Here is a 27,896-nt window from a genome sequence, read left to right as displayed (position 1 = left end):
AAAATAAGAATCCAGTTGGAAAGTTTGCTAGATATTTGCTCACAATTCAAGAATTCAATCCCACATTTGGATATATTCCAGGAAAGCAAAATGTTGTAGCCGATGCGTTTTCTCGACACGTAGCTGCGATTCAGTTAAATTACCCAGCATTAGATGCTACAGTAGTAGAAACGGAACAAAGACAAGACCCCATATGGGCACCCGTCATTAAATTTTTGACTAAGCAAGACACTCGCCCGATTCATAAACCGCCAGTACCATTGAAAGAACTAGTTATGTTGGACAATTTACTGTGTAGAGTAGTAAAGCTAGGGACAGCCCCAAGGAAATGTTGTCAGTTAGTTGTTCCAGCTGTCTTGGTACCAACTGTGTTAAAAATTATCCATGATGCTCCTGCAAGTGCACATCCAGGAAAGGATCGTACACTCCAACAAGGTCGATTGAAATATTTTTGGCCAAAAATGGCTAAGGAGATTGCTCATTATGTTGACAGATGTTTAACTTGTTTACAGCACAAGGGACATGTTTCAGGACCTAATCCAATTCAGGTGTACCCAGCAACTAAAGCTCCTTGGGAACGAATATCGATGGATTTATTGACAAATTTTGCGGAAACAGAGAAAGGGAACAAACATTTGCTTGTAATGGTCGATAATTTTTCACGGTTTTGCGAACTAGTTCCTATCCCGAACAAAACAGCAGAAACCATAGCCAGCGCATTCCATGACCAAATAATTTGTAGATATAGTATGGCTAAAGTAATCCTTTCAGATAATGGTCCAGAATTCAGTAATAGTATTCTAACTAGCTTGTGTGATTTATATAACATCAAAAAATGTAGCATTATGCCTTACCATCCGGCAAGTAATGGACTAGCTGAACGTACTAACAGGAAAGTGTTAGATGCCTTGAGAGTCACGTTGAATTTTGATAACAACAATTGGGATGATTTTATACCCTTAATTCAGTGTGCTATAAATTCTTCAATTAATGTTTCTACTGGTGACACACCTCACGCTATTCTTTATGGTACAGATAAGATCCTCCCTAATGAATTGATTAACGTACCTCCTACTCCCTTATATAACGTAGATGATTTTGTTCAAGTGAAGCGTAGACAAATGCAATTAGTATTCAAGAAAATACGAGAACAACTGTCCAAAGCAACAGCCGAGTTCACTCTAGCAAGGAATGCACGAGCTAAACCCAATAAAATAACTATTGGATCTGTAGTAATGATACTTAACCAACACAGGTCTGGTCCTATGTACAAGTTAACTAAGAAATTTTTGGGTCCATATAAGGTAATCGAGCTTATTAAAGGTAACAAATACAGACTTAAGAACTTGTTAACAGGAGAGTATATAAATGAACATTTAGACCACATGAAGTTAGCTAAAATGACTGTTGACGAGACTGATGAGGAAGATGACAATGAACTTACCCAGACAGATACTCCTACTCGGACACCACCTTCTGTGGTTGACAGACCACTTGATGTTCAGCAACCCCATACTAGCAATTATAATCTTAGATCTAGACCTCTCGTTTCAACCGTGCACTCACCACATGTCCATTGGCTAGATGTTAACGAGGATATCTCTCAAGATGATAGTTTGTCGCATGAAGTTTCACCTGTTCCGGACCTTCAGTCAGAGCCAGAGTTGTATAGTGCTCTGGATGAGCTAGGTGTAGATATCCGCAGAATTTATAATTGAATGCACTCTGCAGTTATTCTGTTTGTTTTGAAAAAAAAAAAAAAAAAACGTCATTTGCAGTATTTCTACCACATGTGTCTTATTATTACCATTATATATAATGTATAGTTTTTCTCAAATTTATTTTGTTATAAAGTAGATGCCATTGTTAAGTCTACTACCATTTGTATTTTTACAGTGCTTGTCATAAGAGTTATTATTGTTGTAGCAACCACATTGTGGCCAGTGAATCCTGACTGCTATCACGCAGATGTTAGTCTTCTTGATCCAGGTCTTGTATATGCTTGTAAATATATTGCACATTATATATATTGTACATTGGTCTTGTAAATATATTGTATTATTTCAAAAAAAAAAAAATGAGAAAAAAAAAAAAAAAATCATTATCTATCTTGAAATTCAATTGTGGTTGTTAGGTCAGAACTTTGTTCTATTAATGTAATAATTGTTTAATTTTGTATGGTTTTCAAGCACATGCCATTGACACATGTTAATAATTTTGTTTAGGCAATACCTTGAGTTGTATTGTTCATATCTGATCAGTAGACATACACATGTTCTTAATACTCTGATTTAATCAAAGCATTGTTACCATGATTTTCACCTATTATGATGAATTTTTTTTTTGGTGCATATATGCCGAGTTGTTTGTATTACGCACACCTGATCTTCTTTCAATGTTTTATTATGCAAATTTCACATGTAAGCCATTATTGTATGCCACCGAGGTCCTTTCAGTATCATTGTAACTATATAGCTAGCCAGAGCTTGTCGACAAGGGACGTCGACTTGGTAGCGTGTCCGAGCGGTGTTATACTCAAAATTCTGTCAGTTGAAATGTAACCAATCACAGGCAAGTAGGCCTCTGACGTCATGCCAGACAGAGGAGCATCAGCGATGCTCCCAGCAGCCTCAGTTATCCTCACAGACCCAGAGTAGGTGGACCTCGGCTGGCCATCTATGGACATGCACTCCAACTCCAAGGCATTGAGATGAAGACCACGCCATCTGTTGGCGGAAGTGTGGCAAGGTGGGCGCTATCTGCGAAAGGTTCCTGAGCGTACCTCAGTTAGTAGGTGAGGTCGATGATGAAGACCTCTGGTGAGTGCAGCAACGATATCAACACCATCTAGACTGTGCATCTGAATATATTTTCAGTTCCCCGGCCACCCTATATTCTCCTTGAATACTTTCTGTCCGGCTAATGACTATTATGTCAACAGAGGTGACATGGAGCGTCTATTGCATTTTGGAAACCAGTTCACCCTCGGCAGTCCAGATCTCTTAACTTGTTCCTGTGAAGGACAAGTGGCCGTCGTCGGCAGTAAACAGTGTGTTAACTGTTGTACTTGAGCATTGATGTTGTGTGGACTGACGTAGCTGGGATTTGGCCAAGAGAAGTTACAAGATGACAGCATTAGGCTTGAGTGAAGAAGTTCTGATAGTGTGTAGTTAGACTTCTACGAGGGTGTTAGTTGAGATCCCAGGATGCAATATTTATGATCCCTGTCAGCATGCTGCTAAAGACCTCTGCCAGTGTTTCTGTAGAGCCGATGTTGGGTATTTGGACATCGTGACGATATGGTAAGCGACATGGGTCATGTTGAATAAGATGAACTCGCCAGTAATTACACTTGAACGTGGACGACGTATACTTAAAGATAATGTACTCGCTGGGATTTGAAGAACACTGCGGCAATATTAAGTGTCCTTTGCGAAATACACTATGAACATATGTGAAGTTGTACGACAGTATATTTGTGAAGTTGTTATTTAGTCTTGTTTACCCTGTTATTCCTTGCAAAATTATTTGCTACCGCCAATTCCTAATAACTTACCATTGACTTGGGGTGGGATCACAGAAGAGGCTTAAGTCCCATTATGCAGAAAGAACTTGCCTCAAGGAGGCCATAAGTTACCTTCTTGGTGATTAAGGTCTTTTCTGAAACGTCGCAGAATAGCTTCGGGTCTTAATGCCAGCTTACATTGAAGTAAAGAATATTTGGGCTTTTGGCATTGTTGCAGCAGTGTTGAACTTGGCCAACAGCATCATTACATCGTTGTTTTGTGCCTTGTTGCATTTCACTGCAGTTGACCGATGTAATTTTGACTTAGGGTTTTGCCTAAGGGAGGCAACCCATTGCACAGTGCAACATGTTTACCACGATTTTATTTAATACACACGATCAGTTGGGTGTCACACATGCTGTTTCGTTAGCTTGCAAGCATCTCGTACAGATTTCCAATTGTTGTAAGTGGAAACATTCAGCTGGAACAGAGTAAGCAGGGCATTTAGATGCAAAGTTAACTGCTTGCAAAATAAGCAGTTCCTTACACCTGCTGCATCAACAGAAAGCTCAGGCTCTGAGGATGCAGTAGTGGAAAGTCGGACTAGTAGTAGTAGTGGTAGTGGAAAGTAGGACTAGAACCAGCATTTTTTAATTTTGAGTAGAGAGATAAAGTGTGATGTTCCCATAGACTTCAAAAATACTTTTCTGAAGCCTTTTCTGTGGAGTTACCCATACTGTTTGACTGTGGTCTTGAGTCACCACAGTGTGTCTATAGTATCTAATTGCCATAAACATGTATGAAATTTCCCATGTGGAGTTTTAATGGTGTTCCATTGTCCTCGGTTTTCCTCAGGTATGAAATCCTGGCTGATTTTTCGAGAGTTTAAATCAAACTCGTTTAAATGAGTCGCAACCAAAGTGATTATAGTGTGAATTTCATTTAGACTTTCCTATAGAATTTCCTGTAATGTTTAATGTGGTTCCCAAATCCCCATTTAAGTGTCCATCTATCTCTGGGTATGACTTTACATCTATTTGTTTACCAAGATTCTCAAACAGTTGCAGTTCCCACTCCAGCAACTTGGCCCCACTCCCTCGAATTCCTAACCAGCGAGTCTCGGTTACCTGTTTACCTTAATCTTTTTGTCATCCCCTGCCATTTGGGCTTCACCTGTCATAAGAACACGTGCAATGATGGGGTCCTTGATTGATTAATGAATACTAAACCACCCAAGAGGTGGCACTGGCATAAAAATCCAAAGTGGTAGATTTCTTTTTTTAAGCTTAGGTCGTTGGTTGTTTGACATTCCAGGAGATAGTGAAGTAGTGGCTTTTCTGTGATTGATTAGCAAAAGATATATTCCCAATGTCAGGGTTCACTAATTTCCCGGTTGCATCTGTAACTTAGACATAGTCTATATAACAGAACTGCTATTCCCCTGTAGATTCCTTTAGAGATATATTCATGCCATCAAGTTAGGTTAAATAAAATATTGTTGTGGGGAAACCATCTGCTACTCTGGTGTAGATGGGCTTTATTAAGGTGTGAGAGTTTTTGGGTGATGGTGTTCTTTATGTACTTTAGGTTGGGTTGAATTGTTTTGTGGAACACTGGATGACGAGTTGCAAATTTAGCAGTTTCAGCAGCTTCCTCATTTAATGGGATTCCAACATGGGATGGGATCCAGTTTAGGGTTATATTGGGTCTTTTGCCTTTAGCTATTGCTCAAAGATACAAAATGGTGGTAATTATTTCCACGTTGTCTTTCCGCTGTTTTTTCCTAATATTTGAAATGTAGCTTTTGAGTTTGTTCAAAACTCTCAAAGGCAATCATAGACAATCACATATGCGAATGCCTGTTGTATGGCAAACAGATCCGTTTGAGTTGAGGATTCTGGTCCTACCAGTCGCCAATATTCCTGTTTGCTGTCCATGCAAAGAGCAGCGCCAGAACTCTCATATTCTGTGTTAACGGAAGATGTGGGAGAGTCCTGCTACTGCTCATTTGCTTTTCTATGAAGCGCTTTAGAATTGATGGATCACAGGCATCCTTTTTCATTGAAAGCCCTTTTTATTAGTATTTCGAAGGTAGGCTCCTCCCATGGTGGGAAACAAGTGTAGTTTGGGTGTGGATGATCACCTCCTCTATCCAGAATCATGCTTTTTATTTGTATCCTGTTTAGAACTTTTCCTGCTCGGGCAGCCCAAGAGTTTCCATTGTTTAGTCCAATTCCAACCACCAAGACCTGTCGTTCTGGGACTTGATCAGGGGAAACAATTATATTACTGATAATCGTAGCTGTTCTTTGAGATATTCTTTCTTGAAGACACAGCACCCCCACTTCCAGTCTTAGTTTCAAGCCTGGTCCACATAAGTGCACCCAAGGCAGCTCTCAAAGCGTTGTTTTGTGCTACTTTAACCTTTTTTTCATTGTTGTTGTGATAGGCTTGTGAGCGCAGGTGCGTCATAGTCGATCACTGATCTGACTGCCTGTACATAGTATGTGCAGAGGACTTGCAGATTGGCTCCTCCAGAGAGGGAGGTTAGCGACCTGAGGATTGCCGTCCTGGGTGCAGTTCGCTCTCTTAAGTGACCTCAGCATTAAAATTAGTGTGTCCATGATTATTCCTAGATACTGATAAGTGTCCACCCATTCACTTGGTTGACCCTTTACTTTGAGTTGGTTGTTGGGCCTTATTCTTTTTACGGGCATGGATTTTGTCTTTGTGGGGTTGAGTTTGACCCCCCATCTGCTTTGCCTCTTCACTGATACAGTCTAAGGATTTGGATGCGAGGCGTGATGTATCCCTTCTTTTTACGATGATGACAAGTCGTTCACATAGTTTAGCAGCCTTCAGTGATGTGGGAGTTTCAACCTCTTTATTCTTTCCATTAAACAGTTGAAGAGAAGGGGGGGCTGAGAATGCCTCCTTGCGTTGTATCATTTTCATGTTTTTTGTACTCAGAGACTGTGCCATGAAGTTTCACTCTTGCTTCTCTGTTTATGAGACAGTTTATGTCCAGGAGAGCAAATTGCCTTTGTCCTCATTGTCAATGAGGCAGCAGAGAATAGCTGGGGCACAAGCCAGTTCAATGGCTTTCTCGAGGTCCAGGAATTCAGGTATTCCTTGTCTGTGATTCAGGTGGGTTAACACAGTTGTAATAAATTCCACTGTGCCAACCCCTCTTCTATAGGCATACATATCCTGGTGCAGGTTAGGCATTTTCCACTCAAGTCTGTTGAGAGCCATTCTGTCAGCCGTCTTGGCTGCACAACCTTGGAAAGAGATGCGACTAGGATTAGCTGGCTCTTTGGGCTATGGGATCTGCACAATGTGTGTCCTACTCAAAGTTGTTGGTCTAGTTTTAAAAGTCCAGACAAAATTAACCTTAGGAATGCAGCGTCTCCCTCTGAGCCAAGGTTACTAATCATTTTTTTAGGGAATCTTGTCTCCAGGGGATGTATTTTTGGAGTTTTTCTTAGCTTCATTGAGCTCATCCAGTGTGAAAGGGGTATTAATATCAAAGGCTTCTGCACATGCTATTAGGATTCTGTGCCACTTCTCTTCCTCTAATCAAAAAGAGTGAGAGATCTTCTCAAAGATTTTAACTGAAAATAAATGGTCAGTTTCTGCAAATATTTCTCTCAGATGCACACTTGAGATAAAAGCTTGTGTAAGCTGGTAAAAATCTCTGGTAACCCACCTGTATGAGAGAATGTTAAACATTTAAATTAACATTGTTGTTGTTCTTTTTCAATGTACTACCTAGGGTTACCAAATTATAGTTCTCAATACAACTGTTAGATATCTTTTAAAAGGTATTCAAACCAACTACACTAACCCCATTCGAACTCACTCTAATGTTATCTATCATAACACACCCTTTGTTCTTCAAAACGTAAAAAATGCCTGTTTTAGTCCTACTCGCCACTACTGGGATGCTGGGAAAGTACCTACATTACGTTGGTTAACTTCAGTGTGCATTGCCATAGGTTCATAATTTGATTTGGATTTAATTTGTATAATTTTGTCAAAGCTAGCCGCAAATCGTAGTTAGAGCATCATCAGAAAGCTTTCTTTGAATAATTAAAATTAATAAAAATCAGCATCAGTGGGTGCTTAATAATGCCTACACCTCCAACCAAAAACTTTGAAGGAACTTTACATTTTTAGTTGGTGGTGGTAATTCTAGTAATTTGCAAATAAAGCAAGCAAGAAGCAGTTCAATGTTAGAGTAATCTTTCTTAGTTACTTTTAAGTGCCTTACCATGGACTTAGCCTCACATCTGTGAATCTGTGAGGCTAAATCTGATATCACAGATTTAGCTTATCCTATAAGTTGCCATTTCAGATTGGTCAACTTAGTCACCTTGTTCATGTTAGTCTGAGAATCGACCATTGCATAGAATGACTCCTAAAAATCCTGCTAATTCTACCCAAACTTGCCTTCAATTGAAGGCATGTTATACTTGAGAAGCTCAGGTTGGGCAAGAATAACTGGTGACGGAGAAGCTGATCTCGTTACTTATTAACTGATGTACTACCACATCAATTCATTTATTTATTTAGACATGGATGCCATCTTCATAATAAGCCAAGGCATCTAATGTTTGTTTGAGCTCTTCAGCTTCCGTTGTATCAGCTGTAAGTTCTTTAATGTAGTTCTTGGCTACATTCTGTATGTGCTGGAACTTTTCTTGCGCTACTTTAATGTTGCTCTCTGAACTGCTGCTTGGAACAATTTCTAATTTCTCACACCACCTCTGCCGTCATGTTAGGTGGCTCTTTAGGCTCGCATATATATACGATAAACATGTGAAGCCATCATGTTAAACTTTGCACAAAAAATTAAATGAATTTATAACTGCTGTGGAAGTGTAAATGTTTAGTGTATTTTGAACCTAAACACGCTTTGTTGCTAGAATTCAAATCCAGGTTCAATCATAAAGTCCGTTAAGGAATCTGGAGCAATAGTGACTTAAAAACATCCAAAAATATACCTCTAATGTGCTACAGCAATATTATTGATACACTATTGATATTCATACCTACAGCAATATTATTGATTGGAAATTAATTAAAAATAATAAACACAAGTATTTTTAGTGCTGATCCCACCCTGAATCACGCCTGTGAAATATAATTGTGAACTGTCCCACCTCTTAAAGTCAGCATTCTATAGGATTATGGAAAGCGTTACTTACAATTTATGTGACGTTTGCTATATACCTAGACAGTATACTAGCATTCAATAATAATTAATCATTGCAAGGAAATTATTCTACCCTAGAACGAGTTGGCACAAGGACAGATATTAAGCTACCTGGTGGCTTTCAACTCGTGAATCAATATATTGAAATAATTAAATGTTGACTAAAGTACAGGTCATCGTACCTGTAGGCACGCACGGAGGAGACACGTGCAGTTTAAGCAATAATATTTAAAGAATAAATTGTATCACCGTGCCTTAACACCGAAGAGAACTGTGCAACAATAAATTTACAAGAAACACAAAAATGATAACATAAACTTACTACTACTAATATATAATTAATAAATTTATCAATTGTCAATTATTTGAATTCTGTGAGACCTAATATTCTTGACTAATTTTCTTGTAATGTACCTCTGCGTTTCCTAGAGGTAATGGATAAACTTGATAAGGTCTCATGTCAATCTGAAAACAGCTCGCGTAATGTGACTGTCAATTGTGAACACAATTCACAGCTGCCATCAGTACACAATTATTAGGTAAATTGCAAGCTGTAGCTCTAGGCAATTTAAACAATTGTTACTTTGAAAAATGTTAAGTTCTTCCATTTGTAGTAATTGTCTCTTTTTCTGCAAATTTTCCTGGCAAGTGTCGGTTTTATTTTATTTAATACTAGTTGTACTCGGCCGCGTGTTGCTGTGGCTCGGCAACACGTGTTTTTGCTGAGCCAAAGCAACCCTCCCCGTCTCCCCCGTCCTTCCCACCATTCCCCCCCTCCGTGGTTCCTCCTTGCCGTGGTGAGGGGCTCACGTACACTTCCCTGGGACCGGTGTGGGTTGCCTTTGCCCCCTCCTTGGGTGGTGTACGTGCTGAAGGGCACCACGTAGGGGCCTTGTGAGCCATCGGACCACCCGCTGGAGGGGTCGCCTGTGAGAGGCCGCCCTGAGTGGATAGTTGGGTGTCCAGGCTGGGGCGATAGGGGGGAATGGGGTCTTAGCACCAGTGTGGGAGAATGAAGTAGTAGGACTCCCCTGTTGAAAAGGGGGAGCACCGCTGGGGACGACGCACCCTTCCTGCACTGGCTCGCGCTCGGCCTCCCTGGCTGCCCTGGTAGGTGGTATCCCTTGGTTCCAGGTCCCAAACCATTGAAATTGTTTGCTGCATGGATGACGACACGACTTCTCTTACCCAGGCTCATGGGGTGGGCGACTAGACCCATGAGTCGGACCGTCCTGCAAAACCGGGCTCTGTAGCCCCTGCTACCGGGCCCGGTTTAGGTCCAGATCGGACTATTCCTTCCTGCTTCCCTCCCTCCTCTGTAGTTGGGTCGAGCCCCAAGCCTGCTGTGGTGACCGCCTCGTCCCCTTGCATGGCTCCATCTCTTATTGTGACTACTGCGCCTTATTACCCATCTCTCTCTAAAAGTTCTCATCGCCGTCCCCACCATGGCCGCTCTCGTATGCACCCTTCCCAAATTAATTCATACCATACTTTGGTCCTGCTGCGTGGACTAAGTACTTTGATCTCCATCCTTTAGATTCAACTCCTGACGATTTTTCCCTTCATAGGCATCTTGTAGATTCAGTAGATGCCTCTGTTACCTTCAACCCCACCCGTCTTGGTACCCGTGTCGTTGCTGCTCCTTCTCAGGATGCGGCCACCCGCTTGGCCGACTTATCCTGCATTGGCGAGACCTCTGTTCGGGTCTCCAAGAACGCTCAGTTAAATGCGTATTGGCACTGTTCTCCTCCCGCACCATGTAGCTACCGATGTTAGGAATCTAAATGACTGCCACAAGGATATCAAGCATATCCTCGAGGCCCAGAGTCATTCTGTCCTCCAGGTGGATACGTTTACTCGTCCCCCTCGTGGTCATCGCCGTCTGCCCCTTCGGGTTGTGAAGATTACCTTGGATGGTAGGACCCTTCCGCCCTCTGTCATTCTTGCTGGTGCCAGATGTTCCGTTCAGGAATATATTCCATCTCCTCGGCTCAGCAATAAGTGCTGGAGGTTTGGGCATGGTGCCCTCAAATGCTCTAGTCCTGTCTCCCTCTGTCTTATGTGTGGAGGCGAGGGTCACTCCAAGTTGGAGTGCACTTCTCCCCAGGCCCGATGCCTCAATTGCGGTGAGGCCCACCCTACCTTCTCCCCACGTGTATACATTACAAAATTGAGGCAGCCGTCCTCAACTTGAAGCACCGGGACCGTTTGTCTTTTCCTGGGGCTAGGTGCCAAGTTCATCGTCTCCCCCTTTTCGCTGGCGTCTCTTACGCTCGCGTGGTGCGCTCTTCCTCTCCTAGTCCTTCCCACCTTCCTCAGTCTCACAACGGTTTCCAAGCCTTAGACCTGGACACGCCCACCACCACCTCCCCTGTTTCTTTCCGTTCTGTCCCGGAGGGTCCCCCTCCTGGTTCTCTGTCTAGAGTTCCCCTTCTTTCTACCCAGTCTGTCATGTCTCCTGTGTTTTCTCTCTCCTCTTCCTCTGGTCTTCCTTCCCATCATTCTCCTCTGTCTCTTGGCTCTTCACGCTGCCTGACTGTGCAGGCCAATGTCCATCGCTCTCCTGGTGGTCATGTTGTTCGCTCTCACTCTTCTCCTAATGAGACGCTAGAGTCTGTTGCCCAGTACATTGCTGCTGGGACACCTGTCTTTTTGAATCAGAAGCGGAAACCTGGCTCCTCTCCTTCCTGTTCCTCTGTAGGTAAGAAGGCTTCGCTTTTTTCTTCGCCCCCTATCTCTGATTCTATCGTTCCTTCCCCTCCCAGTTCAGTGGTAGAGCCCTCAGTTCCTACTGTGGAGGTTTCTTTAGCCCCCGGTTCCATCTCAGTTACTGCCCTTGCTGAGGTACGCTCCCCTCTTCCGGCCCCTCCTCCTCCTCCTGCTCTCCTTGCTCATCCCTCTCAGTTGTCTCCTCCTCCTCCTCTTCCAGACCCTGCTTGTTTACCTATGGTCTGTCCTCCCGCTCCTTTCCCACCTTCTTTACTCAGTTTACTCATTCCCTCCCTAACCCTGTCTTTGCTGACCCTGATCCTGACCATGTGCTTCTTTAACGTGCTGTGCTCCTTTTTCACCTTTCTTTCTTTGTTCTCTGTTCCTATCCTTTCTCTTTTTGTCGATGTCTCTTCTTCAGTGGAACATCCGTGGATATTACGCCAATTTCCTTGACCTCCGTCTTCTAATTTCACAGTTTTCGCCCCTTTGTGTCTATTTCCAGGAGCCGATGTTTTGTGCTCGTCCTGGTCGCTTTCGTGGCTATTCTATTCTCTTTCTCCCCCCCCCCACCCCCCTGCCAGCTGTTGCTGGGGCCCATAACTCTTCGGCTCTATTGATTCCCTCTGATGCTTCCTTCGTCCCCTTACATTTTCCATCGCCTCTCCACTGTTCTGCTGCCCATGTTTTTTTGTGTAAATGGTACACGGTTTTTCAATTATCTCTCCCCCCCCACTGTTCCACTTTCTCTTCCCGATCTTACACACCTCCTAGACTCCTTGCCGGAGCCTGTGCTCCTGCTGGGTAATTTCAATTGTCGTCATGCCCTTTGGGGTGATGCGCTGACAAACACCCGGGGCCGCCTCCTTGACCCTTTCATCCTCTCTTCTTCCCTGTTTCTTCTGAATTCTGGTGAGCCCACTCGTTTGGACTCTCTGAATCGCTCCCTTTCCTGTCTCGATCTTTCTCTGTGCTCATCATCCTTTTACTTAGATTTCGAGTGGCGAGTCCTTGATGACCTCCATGGCAGTGACTATTTTCCTATCCTTGTTACTTTTTCTCTTTTCACCCTCCTCTCTCCTTCCCTAGGTGGTGGTTTGCCGAGGCTGACTGGCGCCTCTTTACTCTCCGTGCTACTATTTCCGACCTCTCCATTCTCCCTCTCTTTCGTGTCATTCTTTTTCATGACGCTGTCTTTGACGCTGCCTTCACTCTTCCTCTCGGGGAACGCAGAAGTGCATTCCTTGGTGGAATGTGGACTGTGCGCCGGGTTGTCCGCGTTAAGAGTGCAGCCCGGAAGAGGCATCGCCGCCGGCAGACGGTTGAGTCTTTTCTTTTGTTTAGAAGTCGAGTGTGGTGACCCGTAGGACCATCAATGCGGCTAAACGTGCATGCTGGATGCATTATGTCTCCGCCGTTATGTCCGAAACTCCTCTGCAACTGGTCTGGAAGCGTATCTGCAAGATAGCGGGCAAGTTTGTTCCCGATGTCTCGCCAGTCTTTCGCCTCCATGGTGCTCTTGTGGTGGATCCGTTGCAGGTCGCGACCGAACTGGGTTCCCACTTTTCATCTGTTAGTTCTGGTTCTCATCTTCCCCAATCTTTCTTTCTTCATAAGCCTATTCTTAAATCTCGTCCTTTAGGGTTCTGTACCCATCTTCGCCTTCCCTATGACGATCTCTTCTCTCTCTCTCTGACCGTCAGTCTGCCCTAGCCCTCTGCGGTTCAATGGCAGCGGGCTCCGATGGCATTCATTATGAGATGCTTCGCCATCTCCCTCCGTGCACATCTCAGTATTTGCTGAGTCTGTACAATCGGGTCTGGAAGTCGTCGTCAGTTCCTGAGGACTGGCTTGATGCTGTTTTTCTCCCTGTTCAGAAACCAGGGTCTCTCGGATCATCCCCAAGGACTTCCACCCTATTGCCCTCACGAGTTGTCTGCAAGCTCTTTGAACGTATGGTTAACGTTCGTTTGATGTGGTTCTTAGATCACTAATACCACCTCTCCCCTTTTCAGTTTAGTTTTCGCAGATGCCGCAGCACAACGGATGCCCTGGTGAACTTGGAGGGCTATTTTCGTACTGCTTTTGCTGAGAAGACCTCCGTTGTTGCCGTCCTTTTTAACCTAGAAAAAGACTTAGGACACTACCTGGCGGTATATTATTCTGTCCCAACTTCATTCTTTTAGCCTTCGTGGGAATCTCCCTCTCTTCCTCCAAAGTTTCCTTTCTCGTGGTTCCTTTCGTGTGAGGCTTGGTACCACTCTCTCTGCCCCTTTTAGGCAGTATGAGGGTGTACCCCAGGGTAGTGTTCTGAGCACTACTCTTTTTTTTTTTAGTTGCCCTCAACGGTCTTCATTCCTCTCTTCCTTCTGGCGTCTTCTCCGCTCTCTATGTTGATTATCTTACCCTTTGCTGTCAGGTTGATGATTAGCCTCTCCTTCAACGGCGGCTTCAACTTGCAACTGATGCCGTGTCGTCTTTGGCTTCAAGTTCTCTGCGTCTAAGACTTGTGCTGTGACTTTTACTCGGAAGCATGTCGTTCTTCGTCCCTCTTTGTCGCTTTATGGTCATCCCCTTGTGTACAGGGATTCTGCTAAGCTTTTGGGGTTAATCTTTGACACTCGTTTGTCTTGGTCGCCCCATATCTCTTACTTCCAAGTTAAATGCTCTAAGGCCCTTAACCCACTTAAGGTTTTGTCCTATACTTCTTGGGGAGAGGACAGGCGCACGCTCCTCTACTTGCACTCCTCTCTCGTCCTGTCTAAACTCGATTATGGTTGTCCTGCATACTCTTCTGCTTCTCCTACTCTTCGCCGTCTTGATGCTTTGCATCATACTGGGTTGCGTCTCACTTCTGGTGCCTTTTGTTCGACTCCCGAATGTAACGAATGAATGTTATATATGTAAGAAAAGATTTCATTCGGCTTGTACAGGAGTAAGTAACACCATGGGAATGAGAGCTGGCTATTTGCTCTGGGTATGTAAAAAAGACCTGCCATCTTGGAATATACTAAAAAGAAATTCTAGATAACATGACCTGAAAACATCGTTCATTGGAAGCCATCCAGAAAGAGTGGGAAACGAACAACAATAATGCTAATAGACCAGGGGCGGAGGATAGTCAGGGAGGAAACTGAAGCAGAAACTCAGGAAGTTGCAAACTCTGATTCAGTATGCCCGGAAGCAGACGACAGTAGACGAGAAAGTGTAACAGACAGCACTGACAGCTCGATAGGTTCAGACACTACAACGGTCCCCGATAGTGAGTCAGACCAGAGGGACAGACATGCAAATTTTATGCAAAGGGCATATGCAGACATAGATATGCTGGTAATAAGAAAGGATTAGAATGCAGTTACCACCATCCCCAAAATGTTTAAATATGCTTAGGAAAGGTCAGTGTCGATTTGAATCAACATGTAGGTTTTTCCATCCTGACATGTGCCAAACCTCACTTGAGGACAGAAAATGCTATGACCTCAGCTGCCCTTACTTTCACGTGAAAGGCACGGAACGCTACATAAAGAGTGGCAAGCATGATAATGAATTTAATGCAACTCAATTAATTTCTTTATACCAAGCCGAAAGAGATTTCAAAAGGAGGAACAAAGAGATTGATTGGAACTGATGCTAGAGCCACTTGCATACCAGAATTACAGATACAACTACACACCAAAAATGAACTACAACTACGACAGGCAACTGCCCTACAACAATCAGCACTGGTCAGAACAAACTCAATATGTTCACACATAATGGACATGCCAAAAAAAGTTTCCCAGTCAAACTATCTTTACTAGAGTAACCTCATTCATCTTTGTCAACATACAAAGACTGAAAACAAGAACAAAAAACTAAGTACAATTCATAAATGGCCTCTTCCTGGAGTCAAATGCAGTATTTGGAGCTTCTACATAATCCCATGCAGGGAAGTTCTTGGACAGTGAGATCTGGATACCAGGATATAATTTATATAGGTGTGATAGGGTAATCAGGTCACATGGAAGAGTGGGTCTGTATATTATGGAAGACCTTGTATTCTCGGAGCTCCTTAACGTTACAAATGAGATGGTAGAGGTAATGGGAGTAAAAATAGAGAAAATAAACTTAGTTATTATTTATATACAACCTGCCAGATGCAACGGCTTGGTGAATTTGCAGAACAGATAATCAAAATAGAGAATAGCCTCGATAGTTTGGTGAACCCGATACCTGATATTATCTTCCTAGATGACTTCATCTTGCCGAGTATAAGAAGCAGAATCAAACAATAATATTATATCTGGAAATTTATCGGGACGTAACCAACTACAGATTAGAGAACTGATTAGATTCTGTGACACATTTTCACTCAACCAGCAGATATGAGAGCCAACGAGAAATGAAAATATTTTAGATCTGGTCTTTACAAACAATGAAGACAATCAAGGACATTACGATATCTGATATCACATACTCAAATCACGAGCTCATTGAAGTGCAAACTATCATCAACATCAGGGAACTTACAAACATTCCATGGGAAACTGTTCTAAGTAATAAAAATCTTACAAAAGGAAGAGAAAAACTGACTTCGGATGCATATCAAGTCTGAAACACATTTCTTTAAGGAAAGCCAGAAAGAGGTCCAATATAGAAAGAGAACGCAGACGACACTATAAAAAGTAGGAAAAAATAACAGAAATGCTTAATCAGACACGACTTTCCCGTCAAAGAATGAATAATTTAAACAAGGGGATTGAAGAAATCGAGCAGAAATTTAAACACTCATATCAGATTGAAGAAAGGCAGCTGGAACAGAAAGCAATTCAGGAAGTAAGGAAAAACCCAAAATATTTCTTCACATATTTGAAATCAAAAGCAAAAACCACTGTCAGTATTGGACCTATTCAAACGAGTGAAGGTTCATACACAGAGGATGACAAAGAAATTAGTGAAATCTTAAAAAAACAGTATGAGGACATGTTTAGCACTCCAAAAAACAACATGAAAGTGGAAGATCCGGACCAATTTTTTATGTGTGATATCCTAACCCCCATAAATATAACTGATATAAACACGAGCATGACAGATTTTAAAACATAAGTTGAAAATATGCCCATGCACTCGGCTCCGGGTTCAGATTCATGGAATTCAATATTTATAAAGAAATGCAAGGTGCCAGTAGCACAGGCACTCAGTATAGTGTGGAGGAAGAACTTGGACACGGGAGAAGATACCAGATGCGCTTAAAGGAAGTATGTTTCTTGACATAGGGGCTATGACATAGCCCCTCTACACAAGGAAGGGAGCAAAGCATTGGCAAAGAATTACAGACCAGTTGCACTTACGTCCCACTTAATAAAAGTATTTGAGAGAGTGATCAGGAGTCAGGTCACCAGTTTCATGCAGACCATTGACCTTCACAACCCAGGCCAACATGGATTTCGAGCAGGAAGATCGTGCCTCTCACAGCTACTTTACAACGACGATAAAGCCACTGAGGCATTAGAAGAAAAACAGAATGCAGATGTGGTATACACAAACTTCGCAAAGGCAATCATAAATGTGACCATGGAGTAATAGCACACAAAATGAGGTCAATGATAATAACCGGTAAAGTAGGACGCTGGATACTCAGTTTTCTGTCGAACAGAACACAAAAAGTAAATCAACCATATAAAATAGAGTTCAAGCGCAGTTAGAAGCTCGTTACCTGAGGGTACAGTTCTTGCACCACTGCTTTTCCTTATTCTCATATCTGATATAGACAAAAATACAAGTCACAGCTTCGTATCATGCTTTGCAGATGACACAAAAATCAGCATGAAAATTTCTTCAGCAGAAGACATTGAAAAACTTCAAGCAGATATTAATAAAGTTTTCGACTGGGCAACAGAAAATAACATGATGTTTAACAGTGATATTTTCCAGGTACTTAGGTACGGTAAAAATGAGGACCTTAAACATTAATACACGGTACAAATCAAAATCAAATGTTCCCATAGTAGAAAAAACAGCATGTAAAGGATTTGGGAATAATGATGTCTGACGACCTAACGTTTAAGGAGCATAACCAAGCAAATATTGCATTAGCCAGAAAAATAGGATGGATTACGAGAACTTTGAAATCCAGGGATCCCATCACAATATTTGTACTCTTCAAATCACTTATGCTGTCCCATCTTTAATACTGCTCAGTACTCACTTGCCCCTTCAGAGCAGAAGAGACTGCATAAATAGAAGGAAATACAGAGAATATATACCACACGCTTTGACGGGATAAAGCACCTAAATTATTGGGGTCATCTGAAAGCTCTCCAAATGAACTCGCTAAAAAGGAGAGATATCAAAGAAGAGAGATAGAAAAGAGAGAGATCAAATAATATACACGTGGAAAATACCAGAGGGCTAGGTCCCAAATCTGCACAGTAAAATAACAATACTGGAGTGGGCGATATGGAAGCAAATGCAGAATAGAACCAGTGAGGGGCAGGGGTGCCATAGGCACAATCAGAGAAGACTGTATTAACATTAGAGGTCCACGGTTGTTCAACATCCTCCCAGCGAGCATAAAAAATATTGCCAGGATGACCGTGGACACCTTCAAGAGAAAACTAGATCATTTTCTCCAGGGAGTGCCGGACCAACCGGGTTGTGGTGGGTATGTGGGCCTGCGGGCCGCTCCAAGCAACAGCCTAGTGGACCAAACACTCACAAGTCAAGCTTGGCCACGGGCCGGGCTTGGGGAGTAGAACAACTCCCAGAACTCCATCAAGCAGGTAAGCCTGAACTTAAGTCGTTGCTTGAACCCATCAGCCTCAAGGGTGACATAACCAGTGCTTAGTGGCTTTTTAAATGCAATGCAAACCTGCCTAGTGAAATATTAGACAGAAAGTGCTCCAAATGTCACAAAAACATTCCATTAACACTGTAACTACAGTTACAGTGTCATCTAAGGCAGTGAACCCAAAAGGTGCTGTAGGCTGGCAGATATGCTTGTTCTGCCAAGAGGATTATTACATCTACTACGGCACAAACTTTCCTGATCGTGTACTCGTGTCAAGAGGCTAAAAGAGCTGCAGAGATGCACGATGTGCCTCAGATCACATAGCACCAATAGCTGTGAGACCCAATTACGTACCTGCGACAAGGGTAAACATCATTTAGTCCTGCGGGGAAACAAAAAAAGAAGTCTCCAAACCCCAAAGTGGATAAAGACAAAGCTTCCACCACTGTACAGTACAGTAAGGTGCATCAGGAGATTAGTGTCAAATCAACTAACGCCAGTACACCTACAACACTACCCACTGCCCAACTTACAGAAACAAATAAAGGAACAAAGATCATTACCCTACGGTTGTTTGATCAGGGATTCCAGAAAACCTTCATCACTAAGCAAGGGGCACAAGATCTTCACTTTAAACCTGCAATCCAGGTTAAATTAAACACTTCAGGGTTCTTAACTAACACAGGACCTCATAACTACCAGGTGGTGAAACCTCTTGTACTTTTGAGCAGTTATGCCTGTCCAGTGCAAGCCATCATAGTAGACAAAATTCCGTCAGACCCTTATGTCAATGGTCTCGAAGCAAATGCCACATTCCTTAAACAGAAAGGAATTAATTTGGCAGACACTAATATTACATTTGATCACCTCACCAGCATTGATATTCTTGTTGGTGCAGATTACTATCATAAGTACATCACCGGACAAACCAGTTTACAGGAAATGAACCTGTTAATGTCGCTGGGAGGCAAATTGCTTACATGCCCAGTATTGAGCCTTAAGAAGCCCATACCTGTAGACATCAAACAAATTAATTCAGTGATGGTTGTGTGACTAGGCAAAGAGCAGTCACCACTAATATTCAGAGACATGACTAAGGATGAGCTTGATCCGACTGTACATAAATTATGGGATCTAGCCACCTTAGGCAACATCTCTGAACAACCTTGTCCTGATGATACCTGGACTTATCAGCAATACCTTGACTCAGTTGTCTACAAGGACAGTCAATACTGGGTCAGACCACAATGGCTCATTAATCATCCACAGCGGCTAATAACCATTTTATGGCCCAAAACCAACTAAGTTATCAGGTATAACACCTGCAAAGATATTCTGAGAGTAGTAGGGATGACAGTCTAAACACGAATTTTAGTTTTCATGTCCATTCGCATTTAGACTGTCGGGTTTCCAGGTAAATTTTGACGTTTGCGTTTAGACTATGGGGTTTCCAGGTAAATTTTGACGTTTGCGTTTAGACTGTGGGGTTTCCAGGTAAATTTTGACGTTTGCGTTTAGACTGTGGGGGTTTCCAGGTAAATTTTGACGTTTGCGTTTAGACTGTGGGGTTTCCAGGTAAATTTTGACGTTTGCGTTTAGACTGTTGGGTTTCCAGGTAAATTGAAAAATCGTGATTAGACTGAGGGGGTTTCCAGGTAAATGGTTTCCATTTGTCACCAAGTAGTAGGGTTTCCAGGTAAAATTTTTCAGTTTCACTTACTGCTGTTTCACATCCCGTTTTATAAAAATATTTAAAATAATCATAGAAGTTTGTTAAGAAATCTTCTACAAAAATTTAGGGGGGCAAAGTCCGCCCCCATCTTACTGAAAATAAACTCTACGCTCAATTTTTGTTTGTTTGGAAAATCACTCATTTGGAGCTAAAGAGTTCTTATGGGGAAAATTCAGACCAAATTTCACTCATACGTTCTTAAAAAGTTCTTATGGAGGATATTCAAAATTTTTCAGAGTTCAGTTTTATAAAAATATTTCAAAGATCATATAATCATTGAAGTTGTTTTATGAGTTCAAGACCGAAAATATTTCAAAAGACCATTTCAGAGAATATTGTCACAGAAGTTTTGTTAAGGAAATGGACATCTTAGCAGTAAGTCATAGTTTTTATATCAATTTACACTGTTTCACCTGTAAAAGACCCAAATTATTCAGAGACCATTTTTAGAACAATTTTCATCAGAGTCCAATAGAAGACCGAAATTAGTCGGAGATTATTTACAGACCAATGATCTTCAGAGCTCTGTATAAGACCAAATTTCACCAGTGTCCAGTATGAAACCAAAATTTGTCAGAGTCCAGTTTGAGACCGATTTTCATCAGACACCAATTGAAGACCGAAAATTAATCAGAGACCAGTTAAAGACCAAAATATGTAAGACCATTTTCAGACCAAAAAAGCTGTTTCAGCTGCATCACAGGAAATAAGACAGAATTTTGACAGAGTTTAATTCTCTCTGAGTTCTTAAACGTTCATATGGATATAATTAATGAGCAGATATTTTGTAAAAGTTTATCAGATATTAGCTCTTGGACCCAGCTTAATACATTTCTAAGTGTAGCTTCACTACTAATAGCCCAATTATAGCCCAATTTTTCGTCATATTTCAGACATAATAAATCTAAACAATTACCGAACTGTAGGTCATGTCCCCGTCTTATTCCCCTGTCATAGATTCAATATTAACAGTACAATCCCCCTGAAATTTAAGACCGCTATAATCCGTACATAGGGAAATATATCCAAACTATTACCAAACTCCTGCTCTTGTCCCCGCCTTAACCCACCCTCTCGTATCTTCGTTAATACCTGAACAATTTCCCTGAAATGTAAAGCACTCATACTTCAAACATTGTAAGTAAAGAAAACGCAATTACTGAACTCTAGCTTTCGTTATCCGTCTTTGAATACTCCTTTAAATTCACTACTATCAGCCCAAGTTCCCTGAAATATAAACCCTTGTTATGGTGCCCTCTCCCCAATGCCAGCGTTAAGAGTCATATCCACTTATCTTGCAGGTTCCCTGAGATGCAGGGAGTAATTTGATATGAGAGGCTACTTAATATATTAAATTTTTATCGAGAAATTATCATTCATAGGATTTGCAGTTAAGGGGGCTTAAACCACTAATATGTACGAAATGGCGACGTCTCTAGGTTTTCGGCGCCTAGAAATGAGGGCGCCAGCAGGCTGCTGATTGGCTGGCCGAGGTCACATGACGTGACTGACCAATCAGAGCCCACTGTGACGTCACCGGGATGCCTGGTGCCGGATGTCCGGTCACTGCGCCAGCAGAGAGAGTCGGACCGTTGACATGAGCGGACGTGCATCAGTCAGCTCCCGAGATTGGAGGTGCTGGGAGTCTCACTCTGTGGATTTGAGCAGCCATCGCAGTCTACCATTGTCGGAGGGGTACTCCCAGGAAGTACGAAGAAGCCGAGTTTAGTGGGCATAGAAGTGCCAAGAACTCGTGGCTGTTAACCTGTAATGGAAGGTGTACGGTGATGCTGAGAGAGCAAGTCTGGCACCGTGCAGTTCCTGGCCTGGAGCGACGTGCAGTGCTGTTGTGACTGGGTCACATCTACTCAAGTTTTGGAGGGAAGTCACCGCATCCGGATCCATGAGAAAACGTCTCGTTGAAGGAGCAAGTATGGACAGTGACATGCTTAGTGGCCACTGGTTGGACCAGCTTGGAAAACCTGAATCCATGGATTAGGTACGGCGAAGACGCGATTTCTGTACAACGCTTGAAAACCTGTGACATGCAACCGGAACGCCAAGGAGCGACCTGGGAACTGTGTACCATCCACCATCGAAGGGCAGGCGTCGATAGACAGGAGTGATAAAGGTAGATCATTATTTCCCCTCCCATTGCCCCTTGATGACAAGGCTACGTAGGCCCAGTATATATATATATATATATATATATATATATATATATATATATAATATATATATATATATATATATATATATTAGTATATTTTGGTAGCAGTCTTTCCTGTAGACATATTATTAAATATGACCGAAAAAGTAAGATTAATAATTCTAACACGAATTTTCTCAATCTTTCGTACATTTCTTTTCACTGTTGGTGGTAATTCAAAAATCAATTCTCCAAAATTCATTTTTATTTCTAGTCTGATGCGACACTTGAGCGCGTTTCGTAAAACTTATTACATTTTCAAAGACTTTAGTTTACACATACACAACTGAATAGAACTTACGATTGATTGATAAAGATTAAGCCACCCAAGAGGTGGCACGGGCATGAATAGCCCGTAAGTGGTACATTTTTTTTTTTTTCTCAGTATTTTGAGGTTGCATTTAACCATCAAGCTGTTATCGCGGGGGAGGATACTGTTTCACAGTCTTTATGAGGGTGTCCAGCTGCTGGACACCTTTGTTGACCAGGAGAGTGGCTGTGTTGATGGCTTCAGGGTGGCCACTGCATGATTCAGGAACTCTTAAAGCTCTTCTAAGGTCATTGGTTGCTTCACATTCCAGAAGATAGTGAAGTAATGGCTTTTCTGTGACAGTTTGGCAGAAGATGCACTCTCTCTGTCGGGGTTCACCAATCATCTGTAACCTAGACGTAATCTATATAGCCTAACTGCTATTTCCCTGTGGATTCCTTTTGGGATATTTAACCTTTCTAATTTGGTTGCCTGAAGATACCATGTTGCAGATGGCGAACCTTCAGCTATTCTCTGGTGCAGGTAGGCTTTGTTGAGATGTGAGAGTTTTTTGGTGATGTTTTTTATGTTCTCTAGGCTGGGTTGAATTGTTTTATGTATCACTGGATGACGAGTTGCCAATTTAGCAATTTCATCAGCTTTTTCATTTAATGGGATTCCAATATGGGATGGGATCCAGTTTAAAGTTATGTTGAGCCCTTTGCCTTTAGCGACTGCTCCAAGATACAAAATGGTGGTAATTATTTCCACATTATCTTTCCACTGTTTTTGTCCTAGTATTTGAAGTGCAGCTTTTGAGTCTGTGTGTATGATTGCATTTTGAGTGTTTTGTGCAATCACATATGCGAATGCCTGTTGTATGGCAAACAGCTCAGTTTGGGTTGATGATACTAGTCCTCCCAGTCTCCAATATGCCTGAACGCTGGTCGTGCAAAGAGCAGCGCCAGCACTCTCATTTTCTGTGTCCACCGATCCGTCTGTGAAGATGTGGGTGGCTCCTGCTACTGCTATGCTATACATTTGCTCTTCTATTATGCGCCTTAGGATTGTCGGATCATAGGCAGCCTTTTTCATTGGGAGACTTTCTATTACTATTTTGAAAGTAGGCTCTTCCCACGGCGCGGAAGGAGTGTAATTTGGGTGTGGATGATCACCCTCTCTATCAAGAATCATGTTTTTTAAATGTAGTCTGTTTAGGACTTTTCCTGCTCTTGCAACCCAAGAGTTTCCATTGTTTTGGCCTAGTCCAACCACCAAGGCCTGCCGTACTTGGATTGGATCAGAAGAAATAATTATCTTACTGATAATTGTAGCTGTCCTTTGTGATATTCTTTCTTGTAGAGAGGGCAAACCCGTCTCCAGTCTAAGAGTTTCAAGCCTGGTCCACATGGGGGCTCCCAGTGCAGCTCTCATAGCATTGTTTTGGGCAACTTCAAGCTTTTTCCACTGTTGGTGTGATAGATTTGTGAGTGCAGGTGCGGCATAATCGATCACTGATCTGACATTCAACGGCCTGCTGACTCCTTATGTCCCTTGCGCCTTCAATCTGAAGTCTCCAAAGGAATTTGTTGACTTACTGCGGGGCACACGGGCCACAGGGATAAGAGCCTTGTTGGACGTAGAATCACTGTTCACCAACGTACCTGTGGACGAGACAATCGGGATGATAGCCGACAGAGTGTATCGTGATCCAGCCTGTACTCCTCTTGACATACCAGAAAATATTCTAAGGAAACTACTCCAAGCTTGTACGAAAGAGGGACCCTTCTTGAGCCCGGATGGGCACATGTATAAGCAAGTAGATGGGGTCGCCATGGGTTCTCCCCTAGGTGTCCTGTTTGCAAACTTCTACATGGGTACCATCGAGCAAAAAGTCTTAGTCGGCATGAACTTGAAACCGGCCATATGCTGCAGGTATGTTGACGACATTTTTACACAGGTACCTGATGTCAGACATCTGCAGGAGCTGAAGGACGCATTTGAGCAGAGTTCCGTGCTGCGTTTCACTTACGAGATGGAAAAGGATGGGAAGCTGCCCTTTCTAGATGTAACAGTCATGGAAAAGAGCGGAGGTTTCCACACTGCAGTCTACACTAAGGAAACAAACATAGGAATGTGCCTAAATGCCAACAGTGACTGCCCAGACAGGTACAAGAGGAGTGTTGTTAACGCATATGTCGACCGTGCTCTCAGCCACAGCTCAGAATGGAAGCAAGTCGACGAAGAACTCTGTAGGGTAAGGCAGGTCCTAGTCAACAACTTCTTCTCCAATGGTTTCGTCGAAGACATCATAAGAAGGAAAGTGAAACGCCATGCAACCTCTGAAGAGACAACTAACACAACACCTATACCCCCCTATTAGACTATTTTACAGGAACTTCTTTTCCACAGCTCATAAAACGGAGGAAAGGGTCCTGAAAGATATTGTTAATAGAAACGTTATCCCTACAGACAAAAATCAGAGGATACAACTGACGATTTACTATAAAACCAGAAAAACGGCCAGCCTACTCATGAGAAACTCTCCAGACACAAAGCAGAACGCTTTAAAAGAGACCAACGTCGTCTATGCCTTCAAATGCCCTCTTGGGGACTGTAAGCTCCAAAAAAAAACAGTATATAGGCAAGACAACAACATCTCTTTCTAGGCGTTTAACTATGTATAAGCAACAGGGCTCCATTAAGGAACATATAATCTCTTCCCACAACCAAACCATCGCCAGAGAAATCCTAGTAAACAACACAGAAATCATCGATAGATACAGCGATAGCAGGCGACTTGACGTTTGCGAGGCACTACACATTAAGAAGTCAACACCAGCAATCAACAGCCAATTAATGCACAACTATATTCTACCCACCTCAAGACTCCGCTCCAATATAGAAGCATCAAGAAATATGGACCAATAGGCTTTCTACAATCACTTCTATTCAATACCCATTGTTTCGTGTTCTGTCTTGTGTTGATGAATTTAATACCCTATTAATACCACTTCACCCTATCCACCTCACTCAAATGTAGATATAAACAAATCGGAGATGTGTAAGTTCTATTCAGTTGTGTATGTGTAAACTAAAGTCTTTGAAAATGTAATAAGTTTTACGAAACGCGCTCAAGTGTCGCGTCAGACTAGAAATAAAAATGAATTTTGGAGAATTGATTTTTGAATTACCTCCAACAGTGAAAAGAAATGTACGAAAGATTGAGAAAATTCGTGTTAGAATTATTAATCTTACTTTTTCGGTCATATTTAATAATATAATATATATATATATATATATGCGAACAAGCCTGAATGGTCCCCAGGACAATATGCAACTGAAAACTCACACCCCAGAAGTGACTCGAACCCATACTCCCAGATGCCACGCAACTGGTATGTACAAGACGCCTTAATCCACTTGACCATCACGACCGGACAAAATGAGGTGATAGCCGAGGCTATTTGAACCACCCCACCGCCGGCACTCGGATAGTAATCTTGGGCATAGCATTTTACCAAATCACCTCATTCTTTTGGGGCACACGTGAGGAACACAAATGCGAACAAGCCTGAATGGTCCCCAGGACAATATGCAACTGAAAACTCACACCCCAGAAGTGACTCGAACCCATACTCCCAGATGCCACGCAACTGGTATGTACAAGACGCCTTAATCCACTTGACCATCACGACCGGACAAAATGAGGTGATAGCCGAGGCTATTTGAACCACCCCACCGCCGGCACTCGGATAGTAATCTTGGGCATAGCATTTTACCAAATCACCTCATTCTTTTGGGGCACACGTGAGGAACACAAATGCGAACAAGCCTGAATGGTCCCCAGGACAATATGCAACTGAAAACTCACACCCCAGAAGTGACTCGAACCCATACTCCCAGATGCCACGCAACTGGTATGTACAAGACGCCTTAATCCACTTGACCATCACGACCATCTTGTCCTGGGGACCATTCAGGCTTGTTCGCATTTGTGTTCCTCACGTGTGCCCCAAAAGAATGAGGTGATTTGGTAAAATGCTATGCCCAAGATTACTATCCGAGTGCCGGCGGTGGGGTGGTTCAAATAGCCTCGGCTATCACCTCATTTTGTCCGGTCGTGATGGTCAAGTGGATTAAGGCGTCTTGTACATACCAGTTGCGTGGCATCTGGGAGTATGGGTTCGAGTCACTTCTGGGGTGTGAGTTTTCAGTTGCATATTGTCCTGGGGACCATTCAGGCTTGTTCGCATTTGTGTTCCTCACGTGTGCCCCAAAAGAATGAGGTGATTTGGTAAAATGCTATGCCCAAGATTACTATCCGAGTGCCGGCGGTGGGGTGGTTCAAATAGCCTCGGCTATCACCTCATTTTGTCCGGTCGTGATGGTCAAGTGGATTAAGGCGTCTTGTACATACCAGTTGCGTGGCATCTGGGAGTATGGGTTCGAGTCACTTCTGGGGTGTGAGTTTTCAGTTGCATATTGTCCTGGGGACCATTCAGGCTTGTTCGCATTTGTGTTCCTCACGTGTGCCCCAAAAGAATGAGGTGATTTGGTAAAATGCTATGCCCTAGATTACTATCCGAGTGCCGGCGGTGGGGTGGTTCAAATAGCCTCGGCTATCACCTCATTTTGTCCGGTCGTGATGGTCAAGTGGATTAAGGCGTCTTGTACATACCAGTTGCGTGGCATCTGGGAGTATGGGTTCGAGTCACTTCTGGGGTGTGAGTTTTCAGTTGCATATTGTCCTGGGGACCATTCAGGCTTGTTCGCATTTGTGTTCCTCACGTGTGCCCCAAAAGAATGAGGTGATTTGGTAAAATGCTATGCCCAAGATTACTATCCGAGTGCCGGCGGTGGGGTGGTTCAAATAGCCTCGGCTATCACCTCATTTTGTCCGGTCGTGATGGTCAAGTGGATTAAGGCGTCTTGTACATACCAGTTGCGTGGCATCTGGGAGTATGGGTTCGAGTCACTTCTGGGGTGTGAGTTTTCAGTTATATATATATATATATATATATATATATATATATATATATATATATATATATATATATATATATATATATATATATATATATATGTCGTACCTAGTAGCCAGAACTCACTTCTCAGCCTACTATGCAAGACCCGATTTGCCTAATAAGCTAAGTTTTCATGAATTAATTGTTTTTCGACTATCTAACCTACCTAACCTAACTTTTTCGGCTACCTAACCCAACCTAACCTATAAAGATAGGTTAGGTTAGGTTAGGTAGGGTTGGTTAGGTTCGGTCATATATCTACGTTAATTTTAACTCCAATAAAAAAAAATTGACCTCATACATAATGAAATGGGTAGCTTTATCATTTCATAAGAAAAAAATTAGAGAAAATATATTAATTCATGAAAACTTGGCTTATTAGGCAAATCGGGCCTTGAATAGTAGGCCGAGAAGTGCGTTCTGGCTACTAGGTACGACATTATATATATATATATATATATATATATATATATATA

This window comes from Procambarus clarkii, chromosome 60 (genome assembly GCF_040958095.1).
Source record: "Procambarus clarkii isolate CNS0578487 chromosome 60, FALCON_Pclarkii_2.0, whole genome shotgun sequence".
NCBI lineage: Eukaryota > Metazoa > Arthropoda > Malacostraca > Decapoda > Cambaridae > Procambarus > Procambarus clarkii.
This window is presented reverse-complemented; position numbering follows the sequence as displayed.